Consider the following 21638-nt stretch of genomic DNA (forward strand, 5'->3'; position numbering starts at 1 on the left):
GTGCCATAGCTGGGCTACTGACAGACCGGCGGTGTGCAAGTACACTGACAAAGTGCCACAGCTGGGCTACTGACAGACCGGCAGTGTGCTAGTACAGTAACAAAGTGCCATACCTGGGCTAATGACAGAGACCGGCGGTGTGCTAGTACAGTAACAAAGTGCCATAGCTGAGCTAATGACAGAGACTGGCAGTGTGCTAGTACAGTGACAAAGTGCCATAGCTGAGCTAATGACAGAGACCGGCAGTGTGCTAGTACAGTGACAAAGTGCCATAGCTGAGCTAATGATAGAGACCGGCAGTGTGCTAGTACAGTGACAAAGTGCCATAGCTGAGCTAATGATAGAGACCGGCTGTGTGCTAGCACAGTGATAAAGAGCCATAGCTGAGCTAATGACAGACCGGCGGTGTGCTAGTACACTGACAAAGTGCTATAGCTGAGCTACAGACAGACCGGCAGTGTGCTAGTACACTGACAAAGTGCCATAGCTGGGCTACTGACAGACCGGCAGTGTGCTAGTACAGTAACAAAGTGCCATAGCTGGGCTACTGACAGACCGGCGGTGTGCTAGTACACTGACAAAGCGCCATAGCTGGGCTACTGACAGACCGGCAGTGTGCTAGAACAGTAACAAAGTGCCAAAGCTGGGCTACTGACAGACCGGCGGTGTGCTAGTACACTGACAAAGTGCCACAGCTGGGCTACTGACAGACCGGCAGTGTGCTAGTACAGTAACAAAATGCCATAGCTGAGCTAATGACAGAGACCGGCAGTGAGCTAGTACAGTAACAAAGAGCTATAGCTGAGCTAATGACAGAGACCGGCAGTGTGCTAGTACAGTAACAAAGTGCCATAGCTGGGCTAACGACAGAGACCGGCAGTGTGCTAGTACAGTAACAAAGAGCTATAGCTGAGCTAACGACAGAGACCGGAGGCGTGCTAGTACAGTAACAAAGTGCCATAGCTGAGCTAATGAAAGAGACCGGAGGCGTGCTAGTACACTAACAAAGTGCCATAGCTGGGCTAATGACAGAGACCGGCAGTGTGCTAGTACAGTAACAAAGAGCTATAGCTGAGCTAATGACAGAGACCGGCAGTGTGCTAGTACAGTAACAAAGAGCCATAGCTGGGCTAATGACAGAGACCGGCAGTGTGCTAGTACAGTGACAAAGAGCTATAGCTGAGCTAATGACAGAGACCGGCAGTGTGCTAGTACAGTGACAAAGAGCCATAGCTGAGCTAATGACAGACCGGCGGTGTTCCAGTACTGGGACAAAGGCCCATAGCAGGGCTAATGACAGACCGGCGGTGTGCTAGTACAGTGACAAAGAGCCATAGCTGGGCTAATGACAGAGACCGGCAGTGAGCTAGTACAGTGACAAAGTGCCATAAATGGGCTAATGACAGAGACCGGCAGTGTGCTAGTACAGTGACAAAGAGCCATAGCTGAGCTAATGATAGAGACCGGCAGTGTGCTAGTACAGTGACAAAGAGCCATAGCTGAGCCAATGACAGAGACCGGCAGTGTGTAGTACAGTGACAAAGAGCTATAGCTGAGCTAATGACAGAGACCGGCAGCGTGCTAGTACAGTAACAAAGAGCTATAGCTGAGCTAATGACAGAGACCGGCAGTGTGCTAGTACAGTGACAAAGAGCTATAGCTGAGCTAATGACAGACCCCGGCAGTGTGCTAGTACAGTAACAAAGTGCCATAGCTGAGCTAATGACAGAGACCGGCAGTGTGCTAGTACAGTGACAAAGAGCAATAGCTGAGCTAATGACAGAGACCGGCAGTGTGCTAGTACAGTGACAAAGAGCTATAGCTGAGCTAATAACAGAGACCGGCAGTGAGCTAGTACAGTGACAAAGTGCCATAGCTGAGCTAATGACAGAGATCGGCAGTGTGCTAGTACAGTAACAAAGAGCCATAGCTGAGCTAATGACAGAGACTGGCAGTGTGCTAGTACAGTAACAAAGTGACATAGCTGAGCTAATGACAGAGACCGGCAGTGTGCTAGTACAGTGACAAAGAGCCATAGCTGAGCTAATGACAGAGACCGGCAGTGTGCTAGTACAGTGACAAAGAGCTATAGCTCAGCTAATGACAGAGACCGGCAGTGTGCTAGTACAGTGACAAAGAGCCATAGCTGAGCTAATGACAGAGACCGGCGGTGTGCTAGGGCAGTGACAAAGAGCCATAGCTGAGCTAATGAAAGAGACCGGCAGTGTGCTAGTACAGTGACAAAGACCCATAGCTGAGCTAATGACAGAGACCGGCGGTGTGCTAGTACAGTGACAAAGAGCCATAGCTGAGCTAATGACAGAGACCGCAGTGTGCTAGTACAGTGACAAAGAGCCATAGCTGAGCTAATGACAGAGACCGGCAGTGTGCTAGTACAGTGACAAAGTGCCATAGCTGAGCTAATGACAGAGACCGGCAGTGTGTAGTACAGTGACAAAGAGCCATAGCTGAGCTAATGACAGAGACCGGCAGTGTGCTAGTACATGGACAAAGAGCCATAGCTGAGCTAATGACAGAGACCGGCAGTGTGCTACTACAGTGACAAAGTGCCATAGCTGAGCTAATGACAGAGATCGGCAGTGTGTAGTACAGTGACAAAGAGCCATAGCTGAGCTAATGACAGAGACCGGCAGTGTGCTAGTACAGTGACAAAGTGCCATAGCTGAGCTAATGACAGAGACCGGCAGTGTGCTAGTACAGTAACAAAGTGCCATAGCTGGGCTACTGACAGACCGGCGGTGTGCTAGTACAGTAACAAAGTGCCATACCTGGGCTAATGACAGAGACCGGCGGTGTGCTTGTACAGTAACAAAGTGCCATAGCTGAGCTAATGACAGAGACCGGCAGTGTGCTAGTACAGTGACAAAGTGCCATAGCTGAGCTAATGACAGAGACCGGCAGTGTGTAGTACAGTGACAAAGAGCCATAGCTGAGCTAATGACAGAGACCGGCAGTGTGCTAGTACAGTGACAAAGTGCCATAGCTGAGCTAATGATAGAGACCGGCAGTGTGCTAGTACAGTGACAAAGTGCCATAGCTGAGCTAATGATAGAGACCGGCTGTGTGCTAGCACAGTGATAAAGAGCCATAGCTGAGCTAATGACAGACCGGCGGTGTGCTAGTACACTGACAAAGTGCCATAGCTGGGCTACTGACAGACCGGCAGTGTGCTAGTACAGCAACAAAGTGCCATAGCTGAGCTACTGACAGACCGGCAGTGTGCTAGTACACTGACAAAGTGCCATAGCTGGGCTACTGACAGCCCGGCAGTGTGCTAGTACAGTAACAAAGTGCCATAGCTGGGCTACTGACAGACCGGCGGTGTGCTAGTACACTGACAAAGTGCCATAGCTGAGCTACAGACAGACCGGCAGTGTGCTAGTACACTGACAAAGTGCCATAGCTGGGCTACTGACAGACCGGCAGTGTGCTAGTACAGTAACAAAGTGCCATAGCTGGGCTACTGACAGACCGGCGGTGTGCTAGTACACTGACAAAGTGCCACAGCTGGGCTACTGACAGACCGGCAGTGTGCTAGTACAGTAACAAAATGCCATAGCTGAGCTAATGACAGAGACCGGCAGTGAGCTAGTACAGTAACAAAGAGCTATAGCTGAGCTAATGACAGAGACCGGCAGTGTGCTAGTACAGTAACAAAGTGCCATAGCTGGGCTAACGACAGAGACCGGCAGTGTGCTAGCACAGTAACAAAGAGCTATAGCTGAGCTAACGACAGAGACCGGAAGTGTGCTAGTACAGTAACAAAGTGCCATAGCTGGGCTACTGACAGAGACCGGAGGCGTGCTAGTACAGTAACAAAGTGCCATAGCTGAGCTAATGAAAGAGACCGGAGGCGTGCTAGTACACTAACAAAGTGCCATAGCTGGGCGACCGGCAGTGTGCTAGTACAGTGACAAAGAGCCATAGCTGAGCTAATGACAGAGACCGGCGGTGTGCTAGTGCAGTGACAAAGAGCCATAGCTGAGCTAATGACAGAGACCGGCAGTGTGCTAGTACAGTGACAAAGAGCCATAGCTGAGCTAATGACAGAGACCGGCAGTGTGCTAGTACAGTGACAAAGAGCCATAGCTGAGCTAATGAAAGAGACCGGCGGTGTGCTAGTACAGTGTCAAAGAGCCATAGCTGAGCTAATGACAGAGACCGGTAGTGTGCTAGTACAGTGACAAAGTGCCATAGCTGAGCTAATGACAGAGACCGGCAGTGTGTAGTACAGTGACAAAGAGCCATAGCTGAGCTAATGACAGAGACCGGCAGTGTGCTAGTACAGTAACAAAGTGCCATAGCTGAGCTAATGACAGAGACCGGCAGTGTGCTAGTACAGTGACAAAGAGCCATAGCTGAGCTAATGACAGAGACCGGCAGTGTGCTAGTACAGTGACAAAGAGCTATAGCTGAGCTAATAACAGAGACCGGCAGTGAGCTAGTACAGTGACAAAGTGCCATAGCTGAGCTAATGACAGAGATCGGCAGTGTGCTAGTACAGTAACAAAGAGCCATAGCTGAGCTAATGACAGAGACTGGCAGTGTGCTAGTACAGTAACAAAGTGCCATAGCTGAGCTAATGACAGAGACCGGCAGTGTGCTAGTACAGTGACAAAGAGCCATAGCTGGGCTAATGACAGAGACCGGCAGTGAGCTAGTACAGTAACAAAGAGCTATAGCTGAGCTAATGACAGAGACCGGCAGTGTGCTAGTACAGTGACAAAGAGCCATAGCTGAGCTAATGACAGAGACCGGCAGTGTGCTAGTACAGTGACAAAGAGCCATAGCTGAGCTAATGACAGAGACCGGCAGTGTGCTAGTACAGTAACAAAGAGCTATAGCTGAGCTAATGACAGAGACCGGCAGTGTGCTAGTACAGTGACAAAGAGCTATAGCTCAGCTAATGACAGAGACCGGCAGTGTGCTAGTACAGTGACAAAGAGCCATAGCTGAGCTAATGACAGAGACCGGCGGTGTGCTAGGGCAGTGACAAAGAGCCATAGCTGAGCTAATGAAAGAGACCGGCAGTGTGCTAGTACAGTGACAAAGACCCATAGCTGAGCTAATGACAGAGACCGGCGGTGTGCTAGTACAGTGACAAAGAGCCATAGCTGAGCTAATGACAGAGACCGGCAGTGTGCTAGTACAGTGACAAAGAGCCATAGCTGAGCTAATGACAGAGACCGGCAGTGTGCTAGTACAGTGACAAAGTGCCATAGCTGAGCTAATGACAGAGACCGGCAGTGTGTAGTACAGTGACAAAGAGCCATAGCTGAGCTAATGACAGAGACTGGCAGTGTGCTAGTACATGGAGAAAGAGCCATAGCTGAGCTAATGACAGAGACCGGCAGTGTGCTAGTACAGTAACAAAGTTCCATAGCTGAGCTAATGACAGAGACCGGCAGTGAGCTAGTACAGTAACAAAGAGATATAGCTGAGCTAATGACAGAGACCGGCAGTGTGCTAGTACAGTAACAAAGTGCCATAGCTGGGCTACTGACAGACCGGCGGTGTGCTAGTACACTGACAAAGTGCCACAGCTGGGCTACTGACAGACCGGCAGTGTGCTAGTACAGTAACAAAGTGCCATACCTGGGCTAATGACAGAGACCGGCGGTGTGCTAGTACAGTAACAAAGTGCCATAGCTGAGCTAATGACAGAGACCGGCAGTGTGCTAGTACAGTGACAAAGTGCCATAGCTGAGCTAATGACAGAGACCGGCAGTGTGTAGTACAGTGACAAAGAGCCATAGCTGAGCTAATGACAGAGACCGGCAGTGTGCTAGTACAGTGACAAAGTGCCATAGCTGAGCTAATGATAGAGACCGGCAGTGTGCTAGTACAGTGACAAAGTGCCATAGCTGAGCTAATGATAGAGACCGGCTGTGTGCTAGCACAGTGATAAAGAGCCATAGCTGAGCTAATGACAGACCGGCGGTGTGCTAATACACTGACAAAGTGCCATAGCTGGGCTAATGACAGACCGGCAGTGTGCTAGTACAGCAACAAAGTGCCATAGCTGAGCTACTGACAGACCGGCAGTGTGCTAGTACACTGACAAAGTGCCATAGCTGGGCTACTGACAGACCGGCGGTGTGCTAGTACACTGACAAAGTGCCATAGCTGGGCTACTGACAGACCGGCAGTGTGCTAGTACAGTAACAAAGTGCCATAGCTGGGCTACTGACAGAACGGCGGTGTGCTAGTACACTGACAAAGTGCCATAGCTGGGCTACTGACAGACCGGAGGTGTGCTAGTACAGTAACAAAATGCCATAGCTGAGCTAATGAAAGAGACCGGAGGCGTGCTAGTACACTAACAAAGTGCCATAGCTGGGCTAATGACAGAGACCGGCAGTGTGCTAGTACAGTAACAAAGAGCTATAGCTGAGCTAATGACAGAGACCGGCAGTGTGCTAGTACAGTAACAAAGAGCCATAGCTGGGCTAATGACAGAGACCGGCAGTGTGCTAGTACAGTGACAAATAGCTATAGCTGAGCTAATGACAGAGACCGGCGGTGTGCTAGTACAGTGACAAAGAGCCATAGCTGAGCTAATGACAGACCGGCGGTGTTCCAGTACTGGGACAAAGGCCCATAGCAGGGCTAATGACAGACCGGCGGTGTGCTAGTACAGTGACAAAGAGCCATAGCTGGGCTAATGACAGAGACCGGCAGTGAGCTAGTACAGTGACAAAGTGCCATAAATGGGCTAATGACAGAGACCGGCAGTGTGTAGTACAGTGACAAAGAGCTATAGCTGAGCTAATGACAGAGACCGGCAGTGTGCTAGTACAGTGACAAAGTGCCATAGCTGAGCTAATGACAGAGACCGGCAGTGTGTAGTACAGTGACAAAGAGCTATAGCTGAGCTAATGAAAGAGACCGGAGGCGTGCTAGTACAGTAACAAAGTGCCATAGCTGGGCTAATGACAGAAACCGGCAGTGTGCTAGTACAGTGACAAAGAGCCATAGCTGGGCTAATGACAGAGACCAGCGGTGTTCCAGTACAGTGACAAAGAGCCATAGCTGGGCTAATGACAGACCGGCGGTGTTCCAGTACAGTGATAAAGAGCCATAGCTGAGCTAATGACAGACCGGCGGTGTTCCAGTACAGGGACAAAGGCCCATAGCAGGGCTAATTACAGACCGGCGGTGTGCTAGTACAGTGACAAAGAGCCATAGCTGGGCTAATGACAGAGAACGGCAGTGAGCTAGTACAGTGACAAAGTGCCATAAATGGGCTAATGACAGAGACCGGCAGTGTGCTAGTACAGTGACAAAGAGCCATAGCTGAGCTAATGACAGAGACCGGCAGTGTGCTAGTACAGTGACAAAGAGCCATAGCTGAGCTAATGACAGAGACCAGCAGTGTGCTAGTACAGTAACAAAGAGCTATAGCTGAGCTAATGACAGAGACCAGCAGTGTGCTAGTACAGTGACAAAGAGCTATAGCTGAGCTAATGACAGAGACCGGCAGTGTGCTAGTACAGTGACAAAGAGCCATAGCTGAGCTAATGACAGAGACCGGCAGTGTGCTAGTACAGTGACAAAGAGCCATAGCTGAGCTAATGACAGAGACCGGCAGTGTGCTAGTACAGTAACAAAGAGCTATAGCTGAGCTAATGACAGAGACCGGCAGTGTGCTAGTACAGTGACAAAGAGCTATAGCTGAGCTAATGACAGAGACCGGCAGTGTGCTAGTACAGTGACAAAGAGCCATAGCTGGGCTAATGACAGAGACCGGCAGTGTGCTAGTACAGTAACAAAGAGCTATAGCTGAGCTAATAACAGAGACCGGCAGTGTGCTAGTACAGTGACAAAGAGCTATAGCTCAGCTAATGACAGAGACCGGCAGTGTGCTAGTACAGTGACAAAGAGCCATAGCTGAGCTAATGACAGAGACCGGCGGTGTGCTAGGGCAGTGACAAAGAGCCATAGCTGAGCTAATGAAAGAGACCGGCAGTGTGCTAGTACAGTGACAAAGACCCATAGCTGAGCTAATGACAGAGACCGGCGGTGTGCTAGTACAGTGACAAAGAGCCATAGCTGAGCTAATGACAGAGACCGGCAGTGTGCTAGTACAGTGACAAAGAGCCATAGCTGAGCTAATGACAGAGACCGGCAGTGTGCTAGTACAGTGACAAAGTGCCATAGCTGAGCTAATGACAGAGACCGGCAGTGTGTAGTACAGTGACAAAGAGCCATAGCTGAGCTAATGACAGAGACCGGCAGTGTGCTAGTACATGGACAAAGAGCCATAGCTGAGCTAATGACAGAGACCGGCAGTGTGCTAGTACAGTGACAAAGAGCCATAGCTGAGCTAATGACAGAGACCGGCAGTGTGCTAGTACAGTGACAAAGAGCCATAGCTGAGCTAATGACAGAGACCGGCAGTGTGCTAGTACAGTGACAAAGAGCCATAGCTGGGCTAATGACAGAGACCGGCAGTGTGCTAGTACAGTGACAAAGAGCTATAGCTGAGCTAATAACAGAGACCGGCAGTGTGCTAGTACAGTGACAAAGAGCCATAGCTGAGCTAATGACAGAGACCGGCGGTGTGCTAGTACAGTGACAAAGTACCATAGCTGAGCTAATGACAGAGACCGGCAGTGTGCTAGTACAGTGACAAAGAGCCATAGCTGAGCTAATGACAGAGACCGGCGGTGTGCTAGTACAGTGACAAAGTGCCATAGCTGAGCTAATGACAGAGACCGGCAGTGTGCTAGTATAGTAACAAAGTGCCATAGCTGAGCTAATGACAGAGACCGGCAGTGTGCTAGTACAGTAACAAAGAGCTACAGCTGAGCTAATGACAGAGACCGGCAGTGTGCTAGTACAGTGACAAAGAGCTATAGCTGAGCTAATGACAGAGACCGGCAGTGTGCTAGTACAGTGACAAAGAGCCATAGCTGACCTAATGACAGAGACCGGCGGTGTGCTAGTGCAATGACAAAGAGCCATAGCTGAGCTAATGACAGAGACCGGCAGTGTGCTAGTACATGGACAAAGAGCCATAGCTGAGCTAATGACAGAGACCGGCAGTGTGCTACTACAGTGACAAAGTGCCATAGCTGAGCTAATGACAGAGACCGGCAGTGTGCTAGTACAGTAACAAACAGCTATAGCTGAGCTAATGACAGAGACCGGCAGTGTGCTAGTACAGTAACAAAGAGCTATAGCTGAGCTAATGACAGAGACCGGCAGTGTGCTAGTACAGTAACAAAGAGCTATAGCTGAGCTAATGACAGAGACCGGCAGTGTGCTAGTACAGTGACAAAGAGCTATAGCTGAGCTAATGACAGAGACCGGCAGTGTGCTAGTACAGTAACAAAGAGCTATAGCTGAGCTAATGACAGAGACCAGCAGTGTGCTAGTACAGTGACAAAGAGCTATAGCTCAGCTAATGACAGAGACCGGCAGTGTGCTAGTACAGTGACAAAGAGCCATAGCTGAGCTAATGACAGAGACCGGCGGTGTGCTAGGGCAGTGACAAAGAGCCATAGCTGAGCTAATGAAAGAGACCGGCAGTGTGCTAGTACAGTGACAAAGACCCATAGCTGAGCTAATGACAGAGACCGGCGGTGTGCTAGTACAGTGACAAAGAGCCATAGCTGAGCTAATGACAGAGATCGGCAGTGTGTAGTACAGTGACAAAGAGCCATAGCTGAGCTAATGACAGAGACCGGCAGTGTGCTAGTACAGTAACAAAGTGCCATAGTTGGGCTAACGACAGTGACCGGCGGTGTGCTAGTACAGTAACAAAGAGCCATAGCTGGGCTACTGACAGAGACCGGAGGCGTGCTAGTACAGAAACAAAGTGCCATAGCTGAGCTAATGAAAGAGACCGGAGGCGTGCTAGTACAGTTACAAAGTGCCATAGCTGGGCTAATGACAGAGACCGGCAGTGTGCTAGTACAGTGACAAAGAGCCATAAATGGACTAATGACAGAGACCGGCGGTGTTCCAGTACAGTGATAAAGAGCCATAGCTGAGCTAATGACAGAGACCGGCAGTGAGCTAGTACAGTGACAAAGTGCCATAAATGGGCTAATGACAGAGACCGGCAGTGTGCTAGTACAGTGACAAAGAGCCATAGCTGAGCTAATGACAGAGACCGGCAGTGTGCTAGTACAGTGACAAAGAGCCATAGCTGAGCTAATGACAGAGACCGGCAGTGTGCTAGTACAGTGACAAAGAGCCATAGCTGGGCTAATGACAGAGACCGGCAGTGTGCTAGTACAGTGACAAAGAGCTATAGCTGAGCTAATAACAGAGACCGGCAGTGTGCTAGTACAGTGACAAAGAGCCATAGCTGGGCTAATGACAGAGACCGGCAGTGTGCTAGTACAGTGACAAAGAGCCATAGCTGAGCTAATGACAGAGACCGGCGGTGTGCTAGTACAGTGACAAAGTGCCATAGCTGAGCTAATGACAGAGACCGGCAGTGTGCTAGTACAGTGACAAAGAGCCATAGCTGAGCTAATGACAGAGACCGGCGGTGTGCTAGTACAGTGACAAAGTGCCATAGCTGAGCTAATGACAGAGACCGGCAGTGTGCTAGTATAGTAACAAAGTGCCATAGCTGACCTAATGACAGAGACCGGCAGTGTGCTAGTACAGTAACAAAGAGCTACAGCTGAGCTAATGACAGAGACCGGCAGTGTGCTAGTACAGTAACAAAGAGATACAGCTGAGCTAATGACAGAGACCGGCAGTGTGCTAGTACAGTAACACAGAGCTATAGCTGAGCTAATGACAGAGACCGGCAGTGTGCTAGTACAGTAACAAAGAGCTATAGCTGAGCTAATGACAGAGACCGGCAGGGTGCTAGTACAGTAACAAAGAGCTACAGCTGAGCTAATGACAGAGACCGGCAGTGTGCTAGTACAGTGACAAAGAGCCATAGCTGAGCTAATGACAGAGACCGGCAGTGTGCTAGTACAGTGACAAAGAGCTATAGCTGAGCTAATGACAGAGACCGGCAGTGTGCTAGTACAGTGACAAAGTGCCATAGCTGAGCTAATGACAGAGACCGGCGGTGTACTAGTGCAGTGACAAAGAGCCATAGCTGAGCTAATGACAGAGACCGGCAGTGTGCTAGTACAGTGACAAAGTGCCATAGCTGAGCTAATGACAGAGACCGGCAGTGTGCTAGTACAGTGACAAAGAGCCATAGCTGAGCTAATGACAGAGACCGGCGGTGTGCTAGTACAGTGTCAAAGAGCCATAGCTGAGCTAATGACAGAGACCGGCAGTGTGCTAGTACAGTGACAAAGTGCCATAGCTGAGCTAATGACAGAGACCGGCAGTGTGTAGTACAGTGACAAAGAGCCATAGCTGAGCTAATGACAGAGACCGGCAGTGTGCAAGTACAGTGACAAAGAGCCATAGCTGAGATAATGACAGAGACCGGCAGTGTGCTAGTACATGGACAAAGAGCCATAGCTGAGCTAATGACAGAGACCGGCAGTGTGCTAGTACAGTGACAAAGAGCCAAAGCAGAGCTAATGACAGAGACCGGCAGTGTACTAGTACAGTGACAAAGTGCCATAGCTGAGCTAATGACAGAGACCGGCAGTGTGCTAGTACAGTGATAAAGAGCCATAGCTGAGCTAATGACAGAGACCGGCAGTGTGCTAGTACAGTGACAAAGTGCCATAGCTGGGCTACTGACAGACCGGCAGTGTGCTAGTACAGTAACAAAGTGCCATAGCTGAGCTACTGACAGACCGGCAGTGTGCTAGTACACTGACAAAGTGCCATAGCTGGGCTACTGACAGACCGGCAGTGTGCTAGTACAGTAACAAAGTGCCATAGCTGGGCTACTGACAGACCGGCGGTGTGCTAGTACACTGACAAAGTGCCATAGCTGAGCTACTGACAGACCGGCAGTGTGCTAGTACACTGACAAAGTGCCATAGCTGGGCTACTGACAGACCGGCAGTGTGCTAGTACAGTAACAAAGTGCCATAGCTGGGCTACTGACAGACCGGCGGTGTGCTAGTACACTGACAAAGTGCCATACCTGGGCTAATGACAGAGACCGGCAGTGTGCTAGTACAGTGATAAAGAGCCATAGCTGAGCTAATGACAGAGACCGGCAGTGTGCTAGTACAGTAACAAAGTGCCATAGCTGGGCTACTGACAGACCGGCAGTGTGCTAGTACAGTAACAAAGTGCCATAGCTGGGCTACTGACAGACCGGCGGTGTGCTAGTACAGTAACAAAGTGCCATACCTGGGCTAATGACAGAGACCGGTAGTGTGCTAGTACAGTGATAAAGAGCCATAGCTGAGCTAATGATAGACCGGCGGTGTGCTAGTACACTGACAAAGTGCCATAGCTGGGCTACTGACAGACTGGCAGTGTGCTAGTACAGTAACAAAGTGCCATAGCTGAGCTAATGACAGAGACCGGTAGTGTGCTAGTACAGTGATAAAGAGCCATAGCTGAGCTAATGACAGACCGGCGGTGTGCTAGTACAGTAACAAAGTGCCATAGCTGAGCTACTGACAGACCGGCAGTGTGCTAGTACACTGACAAAGTGCCATAGCTGGGCTACTGACAGACCGGCAGTGTGCTAGTACAGTAACAAAGTGCCATAGCTGGGCTACTGACAGACCGGCGGTGTGCTAGTACAGTGATAAAGAGCCATAGCTGAGCTAATGACAGAGACCGGCAGTGTGCTAGTACAGTGACAAAGTGCCATAGCTGAGCTAATGATAGAGACCGGCAGTGTGCTAGTACAGTGACAAAGTGCCATAGCTGAGCTAATGACAGACCGGCGGTGTGCTAGTACACTGACAAAGTGCCATAGCTGGGCTACTGACAGACCGGCAGTGTGCTAGTACAGTAACAGAGTGCCATAACTGGGCTACTGACAGACCGCCAGTGTGCTAGTACAGTAACAAAGTGCCATAGCTGGGCTACTGACAGACCGGCGGTGTGCTAGTACACTGACAAAGTGCCATAGCTGAGCTACTGACAGACCGGCAGTGTGCTAGTACACTGACAAAGTGCCATAGCTGGGCTACTGACAGACCGGCAGTGTGCTAGTACAGTAACAAAGTGCCATAGCTGGGCTACTGACAGACCGGCGGTGTGCTAGTACACTGACAAAGTGCCACAGCTGGGCTACTGACAGACCGGCAGTGTGTTAGTACAGTAACAAAGTGCCATACCTGGGCTATTGACAGAGACCGGCAGTGTGCTAGTACAGTGATAAAGAGCCATAGCTGAGCTAATGACAGAGACCGGCAGTGTGCTAGTACAGTGACAAAGTGCCATAGCTGAGCTAATGATAGAGACCGGCAGTGTGCTAGTACAGTGATAAAGAGCCATAGCTGAGCTAATGACAGACCGGCGGTGTGCTAGTACACTGACAAAGTGCCATAGCTGGGCTACTGACAGACCGGCTGTGTGCTAGTACAGTAACAAAGTGCCATAGCTGAGCTACTGACAGACCGGCAGTGTGCTAGTACACTGACCAAGTGCCATAGCTGGGCTACTGACAGACCGGCAGTGTGCTAGTACAGTAACAAAGTGCCATAGCTGGGCTACTGACAGACCGGCGGCGTGCTAGTACACTGACAAAGTGCCATAGCTGAGCTACTGACAGACCGGCAGTGTGCTAGTACACTGACAAAGTGCCATAGCTGGGCTACTGACAGACCGGCAGTGTGCTAGTACACTGACAAAGTGCCATAGCTGGGCTACTGACACACCGGCAGTGTGCTAGTACAGTAACAAAGTGCCATAGCTGGGCTACTGACAGACCGGCGGTGTGCTAGTACAGTGATAAAGAGCCATAGCTGAGCTAACGACAGAGATCGGCAGTGTGCTAGTACAGTGACAAAGTGCCATAGCTGAGCTAATGACAGACCGGCGGTGTGCTAGTACACTGACAAAGTGCCATAGCTGGGCTACTGACAGACCGGCAGTGTGCTAATACAGTAACAAAGTGCCATAGCTGAGCTACTGACAGACCGCCAGTGTGCTAGTACACTGACAAAGTGCCATAGCTGAGCTACTGACAGACCGGCAGTGTGCTAGTACAGTAACAAAGTGCCATAGCTGGGCAACGGACAGACCGGCGGTGTGCTAGTACACTGACAAAGTGCCATAGCTGGGCAACTGACAGACCGGCAGTGTGCTAGTACAGTAACAAAGTGCCATAGCTGAGCTACTGACAGACAGGCGGTGTGCTAGTACACTCACAAAGTGCCACAGCTGGGCTGCTGACAGACCGGCAGTGTGCTAGTACAGTAACAAAGTGCCATACCTGGGCTAATGACAGAGACCAGCGGTGTGCTAGTACAGTAACAAAGTGCCATAGCTGAGCTAATGACAGAGACCGGCAGTGTGCTAGTACAGTAACAAAGAGCTATAGCTGAGCTAATGACAGAGACCGGCAGTGTGCTAGTACAGTAACAAAGTGCCATAGCTGAGCTAATGACAGAGACCGGCAGTGTGCTAGTACAGTAACAAAGTGCCATAGCTGAGCTAATGACAGAGACCGGCAGTGAGCTAGTACAGTAACAAAGAGCTAAAGCTGAGCTAATGACAGAGACCGGAGGCGTGCTAGTACAGTAACAAAGTGCCATAGCTGAGCTAATGACAGAGACCGGCAGTGTGCTAGTACAGTAACAAAGAGCTAAAGCTGAGCTAATGACAGAGACCGGCAGTGTGCTAGTACAGTAACAAAGTGCCATAGCTGGGCTACTGACAGAGACCGAAGGCGTGCTAGTACAGTAACAAAGTGCCATAGCTGAGCTAATGACAGAGACCGGCAGTGTGCTAGTACAGTAACAAAGTGCCATAGCTGAGCTAATGACAGAGACCGGCAGTGTGCTAGTACAGTGACAAAGTGCTATAGCTGAGCTAATGACAGAGACTGGCAGTGTGCTAGTACAGTAACAAAGTGCCATAGCTGAGCTAATGACAGAGACCGGCAGTGTGCTAGTACAGTAACAAAGTGCCATAGCTGGGCTAATGACAGAGACCGGCAGTGAGCTAGTACAGTGACAAAGAGCCATAAATGGGCTAATGACAGAGACCAGCGGTGTTCCAGTACAGTGACAAAGAGCCATAGCTGGGCTAATGACAGAGACCGGCGGTGTTCCAGTACAGTGATAAAGAGCCATAGTGAGCTAATGACAGAGACCGGCAGTGTGCTAGTACAGTGACAAAGAGCCATAGCTGAGCTAATGACAGAGACCGGCAGTGTGCTAGTACAGTGTCAAAGAGCCATAGCTGAGCTAATGACAGAGACCGGCAGTGTGCTAGTACAGTGACAAAGTGCCATAGCTGAGCTAATCACAGAGACCGGCAGTGTGTAGTACAGTGACAAAGAGCCATAGCTGAGCTAATGACAGAGACCGGCAGTGTGCTAGTACAGTGACAAAGAGCCATAGCTGAGCTAATGACAGAGACCGGCAGTGTGCTAGTACAGTAACAAAGAGCTATAGCTGAGCTAATGACAGAGACCGGCAGTGTGCTAGTACAGTACCAAAGTGCCATAGCTGAGCTAATGACAGAGACCGGCAGTGTGCTAGTACAGTGACAAAGTGCCATAGCTGAGCTAATGACAGAGACTGGCAGTGTGCTAGTACAGTAACAAAGTGCCATAGCTGAGCTAATGACAGAGACCGGCAGTGTGCTAGTACAGTAACAAAGTGCCATAGCTGAGCTAATGACAGAGACCGGCAGTGTGCTAGTACAGTGACAAAGTGCCATAGCTGAGCTAATGACAGAGACTGGCAGTGTGCTAGTACAGTAACAAAGTGCCATAGCTGAGCTAATGACAGAGACCGGCAGTGTGCTAGTACAGTAACAAAGTACCATAGCTGAGCTAATGACAGAGACCGGCAGTGTGCTAGTACAGTAACAAAGTGCCATAGCTGGGCTAATGACAGAGACCGGCAGTGAGCTAGTACAGTAACAAAGAGCTATAGCTGAGCTAATGACAGAGACCGGCAGTGTGCTAGTACAGTAACAAAGTGCCATAGCTGGACTAATGACAAAGACCGGCAGTGTGCTAGTACAGTAACAAAGAGCCATAGCTGAGCTAATGACAGAGACCGGCAGTGTGCTAGTACAGTAACAAAGTGCCATAGCTGGGCTACTGACAGAGACCGGAGGCGTGCTAGTACAGTAACAAAGTGCCATAGCTGAGCTAATGAAAGAGACCGGAGGCGGGCTAGTACAGTAACAAAGTGCCATAGCTGGGCTAATGACAGAGACCGGCAGTGTGCTAGTACAGTGACAAAGAGCCATAAATGGGCTAATGACAGAGACCGGCGATGTTCCAGTACAGTGATAAAGAGCCATAGCTGAGCTAATGACAGACAGGCGGTGTTCCAGTACAGGGACAAAGGTCCATAGCAGGGCTAATGACAGACCGGCGGTGTGCTAGTACAGTGACAAAGAGCCATAGCTGGGCTAATGACAGAGACCGGCAGTGAGCTAGTACAGTGACAAAGTGCCATAAATGGGCTAATGACAGAGACCGGCAGTGTGCTAGTACAGTGACAAAGAGCCATAGCTGGGCTAATGACAGAGACCGGCAGTGTGCTAGTACAGTGACAAAGAGCCATAGCTGAGCTAATGACAGAGACCGGCAGTGTGCTAGTATAGTGACAAAGAGCCATAGCTGAGCTAATGACAGAGACCGGCGGTGTTCTAGTGCAGTGACAAAGTGCCATAGCTGAGCTAATGACAGAGACCGGCAGTGTGCTAGTACAGTAACAAAGTGCCATAGCTGAGCTAATGACAGAGACCGGCAGTGTGCTAGTACAGTGACAAAGAGCCATAGCTGGGCTAATGACAGAGACCGGCAGTGTGCTAGTACAGTGACAAAGAGCCATAGCTGAGCTAATGACAGAGACCGGCAGTGTGCTAGTACAGTGACAAAGAGCCATAGCTGAGCTAATGACAGAGACCGGCAGTGTGCTAGTACAGTAACAAAGAGCTATAGCTGAGCTAATGACAGAGACCGGCGGTGTTCTAGTGCAGTGACAAAGAGCCATAGCTGAGCTAATGACAGAGACCGGCAGTGTGCTAGTACAGTGACAAAGAGCCATAGCTGAGCTAATGACAGAGACCGGCAGTGTGCTAGTACAGTGACAAAGAGCCATAGCTGAGCTAATGACAGAGACCGGCGGTGTGCTAGCACAGTGTCAAAGAGAAATAGCTGAGCTAATGACAGAGACCGGCAGTGTGCTAGTACAGTGACAAAGTGCCATAGCTGAGCTAATGACAGAGACCGGCAGAGTGTAGTACAGTGACAAAGAGCCATAGCTGAGCTAATGACAGAGACCGGCAGTGTGCTAGTACAGTGCCAAAAAGCCATAGCTAAGCTAATGACAGAGACCGGCAGTGTGCTAGTACAGTGACAAAGAGCTATAGCTGAGCTAATAACAGAGACCGGCAGTGTGCTAGTACAGTGACAAAGTGCCATAGCTGACCTAATGACAGAGACCGGCAGTGTGCTAGTACAGTGACAAAGAGCTATAGCTGAGCTAATGACAGAGACCGACAGTGTGCTAGTACAGTGACAAAGAGCTATAGCTGAGTTAATGACAGAGACCGGCAGTGTGCTAGTACAGTAACAAAGAGCCATAGCTGAGCTAATGACAGAGACCGGCAGTGTGTTAGTACAGTGACAAAGAGCTATAGCTGAGCTAATAACAGAGACCGGCAGTGTGCTAGTACAGTGACAAAGAGCTATAGCTGAGCTAATGACAGAGACCGGCAGTGTGCTAGTACAGTGACAAAGAGCTATAGCTGAGCTAATAACAGAGACTGGCAGTGTGCTAGTACAGTGACAAAGAGCCATAGCTGGGCTAATGATAGAGACCGGCAGTGTGCTAGTACAGTGACAAAGAGCCATAGCTGAGCTAATGACAGAGACCGGCAGTGTGCTAGTACAGTGACAAAGAGCCATAGCTGGGGTAATGACAGAGACCGGCAGTGTGCTAGTACAGTGACAAAGAGCCATAGCTGAGCTAATGACAGAGACCGGCGGTGTGCTAGTACAGTAACAAAGTGCCATAGCTGGGATAATGACAGAGACCGGCAGTGTGCTAGTACAGTGACAAAGAGCCATAAATGGGCTAATGACAGAGACCAGCAGTGTTCCAGTACAGTGACAAAGAGCCATAGCTGGGCTAATGACAGACCGGCGGTGTTCCAGTACAGTGACAAAGGCCCATAGCAGGGCTACTGACAGACCGGCAGTGTGCTAGTACAGTAACAAAGTGCCATAGCTGAGCTACTGACAGAGAACGGCAGTGTGCTAGTACAGTAACAAAGAGCCATAGCTGAGATAATCACAGAGACCGGTAGTGTGCTGGTACAGTGATAAAGAGAAATAGCTGAGCTAATGACAGACCGGCGGTGTGCTAGTACACTGACAAAGTGCCATAGCTGGGCTACTGACAGACCGGCAGTGTGCTAGTACAGTAACAAAGTGCCATAGCTGGGCTACTGACAGACCGGCAGTGTGCTAGTACAGTAACAGAGTGCCATAGCTGGGCTACTGACAGACCGCCAGTGTGCTAGTACAGTAACAAAGTGCCATAGCTGAGCTACTGACAGACCGGCAGTGTGCTAGTACACTGACAAAGTGCCATAGCTGGGCTACTGACAGACCGGCAGTGTGCTAGTACAGTAACAAAGTGCCATAGCTGGGCTACTGACAGACCGGCGGTGTGCTAGTACACTGACAAAGTGCCATAGCTGGGCTACTGACAGACCGGCAGTGTGCTAGTACAGTAACAAAGTGCCATAGCTGGGCTACTGACAGACCGGAAGTGTGCTAGTACACTGACAAAGTGCCACAGCTGGGCTACTGACAGACCGGCAGTGTGTTAGTACAGTAACAAAGTGCCATACCTGGGCTAATGACAGAGACCGGCAGTGTGCTAGAACAGTGATAAAGAGCTATAGCTGAGCTAATGACAGAGACCGGCAGTGTGCTAGTACAGTGACAAAGAGCCATAGCTGAGCTAATGATAGAGACCGGCAGTGTGCTAGTACAGTGACAAAGTGCCATAGCTGAGCTAATGATAGAGACCGGCAGTGTGCTAGTACAGTGATAAAGAGCCATAGCTGAGCTAATGACAGACCAGCGGTGTGCTAGTACACTGACAAAGTGCCATAGCTGGGCTACAGACAGACCGGCAGTGTGCTAGTACAGTAACAAAGTGCCATAGCTGAGCTACTGACAGACCGGCAGTGTGCTAGTACAGTGACAAAGAGCCATAGCTGGGGTAATGACAGAGACCGGAAGTGTGCTAGTACAGTGATAAAGAGCCATAGCTGAGCTAATGACAGAGACCGGCAGTGTGCTAGTACAGAGACAAAGTGCCATAGCTGAGCTAATGATAGAGACCGGCAGTGTGCTAGTACAGTGACAAAGTGCCGTAGCTGAGCTAATGATAGAGACCGGCAGTGTGCTAGTACAGTGATAAAGAGCCATAGCTGAGCTAATGACAGACCGGCGGTGTGCTAGTACACTGACAAAGTGCCATAGCTGGGCTACTGACAGACCGGCAGTGTGCTAGTACAGTAACAGAGTGCCATAGCTGGGCTACTGACAGACCGCCAGTGTGCTAGTACAGTAACAAAGTTCCATAGCTGGGCTACTGCCAGACAGGCGGTGTGCTAGTACACTGACAAAGTGCCATAGCTGGGCTACTGACAAACCGGCAGTGTGCTAGTACAGTAACAAAGTGCCATAGCTGGGCTACTGACAGACCGGCGGTGTCCTAGTACACTGACAAAGTGCCATAGCTGGGCTACTGACAGACCGGCAGTGTGCTAGTACAGTAACAAAGTGCCATAGCTGGGCTACTGACAGACCCGCGGGGTGCTAGGACACTGACAAAGTGCCACAGCTGGGCTACTGACAGACCGGCAGTGTGTTAGTGCAGTAACAAAGTGCCATACCTGGGCTAATGACAGAGACCGGCAGTGTGCTAGTACAGTGACAAAGAGCCATAGCTGAGCTAATGACAGAGACCGGCAGTGTGCTAGTACAGTGACAAAGAGCCATAGCTGAGCTAATGATAGCGACCGGCAGTGTGCTAGTACAGTGACAAAGTGCCATAGCTGAGCTAATGATAGAGACCGGCAGTGTGCTAGTACAGTGATAAAGAGCCATAGCTGAGCTAATGACAGACCGGCGGTGTGCTAGTACACTGACAAAGTGCCATAGCTGGGCTACTGACAGACCGGCAGTGTGCTACTACAGTAACAAAGTGCCATAGCTGAGCTACTGACAGACCGGCAGTGTGCTAGTACAGTGACAAAGAGCCATAGCTGGGGTAATGACAGAGACCGGAAGTGTGCTAGTACAGTGATAAAGAGCCATAGCTGAGCTAATGACAGAGACCGGCAGTGTGCTAGTACAGAGACAAAGTGCCATAGCTGAGCTAATGATAGAGACCGGCAGTGTGCTAGTACAGTGACAAAGTGCCATAGCTGAGCTAATGATAGAGACCGGCAGTGTGCTAGTACAGTGATAAAGAGCCATAGCTGAGCTAATGACAGACCGGCGGTGTGCTAGTACAGTAACAGAGTGCCATAGCTGGGCTACTGACAGACCGCCAGTGTGCTAGTACAGTAACAAAGTTCCATAGCTGGGCTACTGACAGACCGGCAGTGTGCTACTACAGTAACAAAGTGCCATAGCTGAGCTACTGACAGACCGGCAGTGTGCTAGTACACTGACAAAGTGCCATAGCTGGGCTACTGACAGACCGGCAGTGTGCTAGTACAGTAACAAAGTGCCATAGCTGGGCTACTGACAGACCGGCAGTGTGCTAGTACACTGACAAAGTGCCACAGCTGGGCTACTGACAGACCGGCAGTGTGCTAGTACAGTAACAAAGTGCCATAGCTGGGCTACTGACAGACCGGCAGTGTGCTAGCACAGTAAGAAAGTGCCATAGCTGGGCTACTGACAGACCGGCGGTGTGCTAGTACACTGACAAAGTGCCATAGCTGAGCTACTGACAGACCGGCAGTGTGCTAGTACACTGACAAAGTGCCATAGCTGGGCTACTGACAGACCGGCAGTGTGCTAGTACAGTAACAAAGTGCCATAGCTGGGCTACTGACAGGCCGGCGGTGTGCTAGTACACTGACAAAGTGCCACAGCTGGGCTACTGACAGACCGGCAGTGTGCTAGTACAGTAACAAAGTGCCATACCTGGGTTAATGACAGAGACCGGCGGTGTGCTAGTACAGTAACAAAGTGCCATAGCTGAGCTAATGACAGAGACCGGTAGTGTGCTAGTACAGTGATAAAGAGCCATAGCTGAGCTAATGACAGACCGGCAGTGTGCTAGTACACTGACAAAGTGCCACAGCTGGGCTACTGACAGACCGGCAGTGTGCTAGTACAGTGATAAAGAGTCATAGCTGAGCTAATGACAGAGACCGGCAGTGTGCTAGTACAGTGACAAAGTGCCATAGCTGAGCTAATGATAGAGACCGGCAGTGTGCTAGTACAGTGATAAAGAGCCATAGCTGAGCTAATGACAGACCGGCGGTGTGCTAGTACACTGACAAAGTGCCATAGCTGGGCTACTGACAGACCGGCAGTG

General features: G+C 50.2%; 1 protein-coding gene across 5 annotated transcripts in view; it reads right to left on the minus strand.

Moving 5' to 3' along the window:
• The window catches only part of CCDC57 (coiled-coil domain containing 57), a 168118-nt gene that overhangs the window by 55602 nt on the left and 90878 nt on the right, over nucleotides 1-21638 (minus strand). The window lies entirely within an intron of this gene.

The sequence above is a fragment of the Phyllobates terribilis genome, unplaced genomic scaffold (genome assembly GCF_046119375.1).
Source record: "Phyllobates terribilis strain yellow unplaced genomic scaffold, ASM4611937v1 Scaffold_5__5_contigs__length_657084704, whole genome shotgun sequence".
Lineage (NCBI taxonomy): Eukaryota > Metazoa > Chordata > Amphibia > Anura > Dendrobatidae > Phyllobates > Phyllobates terribilis.